The sequence below is a fragment of the Bactrocera oleae genome, chromosome 4 (genome assembly GCF_042242935.1).
Source record: "Bactrocera oleae isolate idBacOlea1 chromosome 4, idBacOlea1, whole genome shotgun sequence".
Lineage (NCBI taxonomy): Eukaryota > Metazoa > Arthropoda > Insecta > Diptera > Tephritidae > Bactrocera > Bactrocera oleae.
In genome coordinates, this window is record NC_091538.1 from 10,773,316 (window position 1) to 10,778,891 (window position 5,576).

Below are 5,576 nucleotides of genomic sequence, written 5' to 3' on the forward strand. Positions count from 1 at the left end.
ATATTTTCTAATCATTCTTTTCAAATCCTTAAACAAAGTGTCTTTTGCATTGAAGCCGCTTGCTTTGTCATCTAAGAAACAATAAGTGAACTGGCGCCCACTTTTAGGTTATTCGCTTAAGTTTAAGATGGCAAGCGATGCTTCTTTTATTTACTTACCACCTGTGGCTATTTGTGATTACCGACAACATGCCCATAATGTACGAGTACATAAGTTTGCAACTAGCAGCCGATCTTCAAAGGCGGTTGTATGTCTAGCGGTCAATATGCAGCGAGTTTTAGTGAGAAAAAACAGTGGCGCTAGTGATAGAGAGAAGATTTGCATTTGGTTTCCGTATGAATGATAATTTCGTCATCTATTAATCCAAATTCTGGGTGTCAGTCTACAAAAAACAAAATACAATATTTTTGAAATAAGCAAATGACTCGTCAAAGTGAACGAGTGAGACGTGAATAATTTTCTCGTATAAGCCATAATCAATATCGTAGAGTAAAATACTAATATGAATAATAGTCTGGAACTCTCATTTATTTGTTAGTAGAAACATCAATTAGTTAATACTTGTAGTTGTGAAAAAAGTTCAATTTATTTCAATCCTGGGTTATTGGACAGGCTTCAATGAGTTCACAGTACACTCAACCAGTGAAAAGGTTCAGTTTACACCAATGTCGGGTTTATGGTTAGGGTTTGAATATACCCGTATGTTCTCGATTAAAAAATATAATTCTACGATATTTATCAAATCTCCTACAAACATCTACCACTATGACTCTTACTAAATATTTCGTTCTTGCTATTATTGTAGCGTGAGAAAATGTTCACTGAACAATTTGATAGGTACTGTACGGTTGACTGTGATTGGCCAGCAACTCTCGCGAGAACGGACAAAATTTCGTAATTATGTAGCAGTTAATGGTGCGACGCTCAGTCTGAAATAAAGAAATAGCACATATCGAGTTAACTATGCTTTGAGTAGGTAGTGGTTAATTTTAGCTGAACCAAAACTTATTTCATAATATGTATAACCTTATTCTAAGCAGCAATTGGTTATGTTTTGGGCAGCAATTGGTTATGTTTTGGGTACCGCGCTGTCATTGATCGCAGTTCTATTTTATTAAGCGTAACAGTGTTGCAATGTTGCTGGTGAGTCTCCGTTCTAAGCATTATTAGACGATATTTTGTAGTACCGTAGTTACTTACCCCATATGATCATTTCTGCTTATTCGTCCGACAGACCCCTTTATCAAGTGCAAGATTAAGACCGATAAATCACGTTTACAGTATGCACGATGAAGTGAGAGCGGGATAGGGAGTACGTCCGATAGAGAGAGAGAGAGAGACAGTATACACGATAGAACGAAAACGAGATAGAGAGTATGGTAAGTATAAAGAGACGGAGAGAGAGAGTGACGGAGACAATGCTGCATTTCATGTTAAAGTGCAATAGAGTTCTGTGCACCTGCTCATCAGCACTTTCTGGTGACGTCATCCATATCTGGAAGTCTCTCTAATTTAGTTTGGGCAAATATTTTGAATGGAAGAGTTTAGCCTTTACTGCCATACTTGAAAAAATCACAGACTTGGAGATTTGTAGAAGAAAAAGTATTCTAAACGAACATTCACTACTTCCTCCGTGTAAAATGTTTTCTTTAGAAACCCCCTTGCTTAAGCGACGCCACTGTACCTGTTGTAGAAATCACTTCCGTCTACAAAAGACACTGTTCACAATACGCAGCACAACCAATATAACAACAATGAAGGAAAAATGCATTAAGGGCTAAGAATCAATATTGGATTGCACTCATCGAAATCAGTGTTCACCGGCGCCGCGCAACTTGTTTATGACACATGACCAGGGCGATGATACGATGAGGCCTATGAAATAAAACGAAAGCGAGACAGTGCTCTATAATGATACTGATTTTACTATGCTTGTGGGTGTGTGTGTAGTTGTATTGGTCAATGTACAGATTGCGCGAAATTAGTGGAGAGAGGTAAGAGTGAGAGAGAGAGAAGAGCAAATTCGACCGGTGCTTAATATAGATTAAGCGTTTTACTGTAAACAATTTATTGGCATAAAATTTAATTGACTAGTCTTGCACAGACAACAACAACCGTGCACTAAGCTTGCGAATAGCCGCGAAATAAGCAAGCAACTTGTAGGTGGTCAAATAGCAGGACTACAAATGGAGGGCTTCCTGATTGTAGCGTCATGCCCATACAGCCATGAGTGCGTTCGCATCAAGAGCGTTTTGCTGTGCAAGTGAGCGGAGCGTGCCGACCGATCACGACTTTATTAACTCACAATTGCTCATCTCCGTTGCCGGCTGGTGCGAGCGGAACGCTGTGGCGGTGTTTAGTGGGTGTGCTGCTGCATGCGGGAGGATTATTGACGTAGCGGCCAGTGCGCCAATAAAATGCATACATACAAACATACGTGTCTGCTACAGATTTTTTGCATTTGCTTTGCAACTTCTAACAATTGGCGCGTATGTTTGTTGCAGCTTTGGTCAATAGATCCTTTGGATAAGGCTTTGCGGTATCTGCGCCCGCTTTGACAGTGACGAGTGACTTCTATTAACGAAATTTTAATAGAATTCTATGTGCTTTTGTTTGCCAGTGAACGCCGCTGTTTGATCTCTGCCGATTTTTGGTAGCGCAAAGCACTTGAAGCTGATCCAAATGACGCTGTAATTATTTTCAAATATTATTTTAGAGTTTTCTTGTACTTAAAGCGTGCTTATTTCTCATTCTCTTTTTGGTTTTTTTTCGTTTTTTTTTTGTGCATAGCCTATGCTGCCTACATGCATGTTGCATATTAATGCTGCAACATGTGTTCGGCCTTGTTGCACTTACAACTCATGTAATGCATGTGCTTGTTGCCTTAATCCCACTCATGAACTTGTCGCCAGCCACTTGGTTCTGTGAAGCTGCACTATTTTGGCGTTGCTCCAGTTGAGTTGCGCCACTTTTTTGTTTATTGCAAGTGTGTAGGCATGCATGTCGGCTTGTACCACCTGCAGCTTGCGGTAATCGTTGCAAATGTCAGTTCATGTTCAATTCATATTCACTTCCATAAGGCGCCAGGCGGCTCATATTGATTGTTGTGTGTTTAGTGCCAGCTTATTGCAACGTGTTCTTGTTACCAACGTACATGCAACGTAATTGCTTTGATTTGGTGTGGCTCCTTCGATAATGAGGTGGCATCAATTACTTGTCCAGTATGAATTGCAGGTAAAATGTTGCATTTTAGTACACTTTTTGGTATTTCCCGCCGTTGATTGATGTGTGACATTGTGAATATTGAATATCTATTATTTGAGGTTATGTTATGTAAGTAAATTTAATAGATCAATACACTTGAACCAGTTTCATTAACCGATCTAAAAAATACGTTCTCTAGAGTTGTTCCTGGCGATAACCTCGACTCAGATTTTTGGCTGACGAGTGACTTTTTCAAGCTTGAAAACCAAAATAAGTCTTACGGAACCAAATTTTGTGGAATATCATGGATAGGGCAAAATATCGTAGCCTAAATCGACCAATTTGTTAGTGGCGATTCACTGTGCGATTCTCTTTTCAAATACAAAAATCGAATTACCGACCGTTATCACTTTTTTAAAATTTACGGACACGCATTCTACGATGACGAATGGTTCTGCTGTGACAGTGACATCATCGGGTGTAGAGGCCGAATATTTATTGGACCACTCTCGTATAATGCTTACATATTCCACACATTTCTCATGCAACCAATAATTTTTTTATGATACCGGGACTAATATACCGGAACCCATGGAAAGATCTAGTCGCTACATTAATATTCCCAGCATCTAATACTGAAGAGCTTAAAGCATAGAACCATTAAGCGCGTGCAACTAGACACAAGGGCTTAGAGGAAACCGTGTTGGTAGATTACCTGATAATGCAAGCGGTAGACAGCAAACATATAAGACTGAAGCCCAACTTAGCAGTGCGTCCATACAGTGAGAGCTCACTAATCGAACGTTCAAAACTATTAAGCAGAGCCTTGCTTTCATCCGCATCGAGTACATGTAGTTTTCATTACCAGCTTAGGCTTCCTTAAAGCGCTGAGTTTGGATTAGTGGACTTAGGTAACAATAAATCGAAGTTCGCAAGAGGCCGCTATCTATATATGACAATTATCTAAACTGACTTTAAGACTACAATAAGTTCTGCGCTTTGTGTCTTCAATATTTTTTATTCAACATTTTCGTTTGCTACTTTTGCATATCATTTAAAAAGTCGAATTTCACAAAGCACTGCATCACCCACCAACATTTCTGCCACAATAAAATTAACTGTATAAAACACATGTGCTGTGCGAAAACAACAAAAATCGAAATGTACATTTCACACATCACAGCACACGTAACAAGCTGCCGCAAAAAAAAAAGACAAAAAACACGCATATCCTTTTTCGCAAATTAAGCGACTGCTGCAAAAAGGAAAGCATATTAAATATGCATGTGGTAGGAAAAAAAGCGTGCGCCGTGGTGCTGCAGCAATCACCTGCCAAATCGCGAAAACCGCGAAAAACACGCCAGCACCGCCGCCGATGACGTCGTTTAAAATTAACACTTCAGCAAACATACTAAATTATGCCAGGATACCCACTCACGACTAAAGCATCCTTATAACGTGCTGTTGCCACACTGCCATGCCACCATGTGTGCGTTATTGTGCGGCGTGGCGTGTGCGCTTAATGAGTTGCTAAAAAAGCAGCCAAGCCGCACTGCAGAAATCATAGAAAAAATTTACACGAAAATTATGTTGCAAGCACGCAATGCGTCGCGTAAAAAGGATATCCTTGTTGCGGGTGTGTGGCATCTGCAAGCAACACGGCGGATGGGTGCTGTATGTGGCATGTGTGGCAACATGTGTGCATATGTAGGTATTTTCTACAGTTTGGGGATGTGGACGCCCTCACACACGCACCACGCGCTACTCTCTCTCCCTCCCTCTCTCTTCGCGCGTATGATTCGCAGCAATCCTTGTGAATTATGCCCATCGTTTTTGTTTTTGTGATAAATGTGCTAGCAGTTACATGTGTTTTCGAAAGAGCTCTTACTTTTTCAGTTGGGCTTGAGCGTAAAACGCGCTGTCTCCATAAAGACACTAACACTTGATATTTTTTGGCAAGTCGCGTGTCGTCTGCGTGATTGTATTGTTTTTCTGGCGCTCTTATTTTTTTCTTTTGGGGTACTTACATGAGGCTAACCGTTTTATACTTTTTTGTAAAAAGAACACGCCTGTATTAATATTTTCTTTTTTTGTTAATTTTTTTAAATAAAATTCTCTTCTTTTATTATATTTATTTTATGTAAATCCACTTTTTTTCAGTTTATAAAAATTTTATTAAAAATTTATTAGATGACGGTTGAACTTGTCTATATTTTATATATTTATTTAAAGTAAAGGTAGTCTTTTTGCGAATATGACCCATGAAATTTTCAAGATCTTTTTAACTAAACCTTTTTTTTCTTGCTAAGAAAAGCTAAGCTTGAATGGAAGCGAAGTGAAAATCGAATAATTAGTTTTTTATATTAAACCCT

General features: G+C 39.1%; 1 long non-coding RNA gene across 2 annotated transcripts; it reads right to left on the bottom strand.

Moving 5' to 3' along the window:
* Positions 1–1,120: 1,120 nt before the first annotated feature.
* On the bottom strand, positions 1,121–5,264 carry LOC118683179 (uncharacterized). Of its 2 annotated transcripts, none has more exons than XR_004979067.2 (2): positions 5,232–5,264; positions 1,121–1,875 (listed from the first exon to the last, which is right to left on the bottom strand). It is a non-coding gene; the product is annotated as an uncharacterized lncRNA (long non-coding RNA). The 2 variants fall into 2 exon arrangements; XR_011395959.1 differs by lacking the exon at positions 5,232–5,264 and adding an exon at positions 5,093–5,223.
* Between the last annotated feature and the right edge of the window lie 312 nt (positions 5,265–5,576).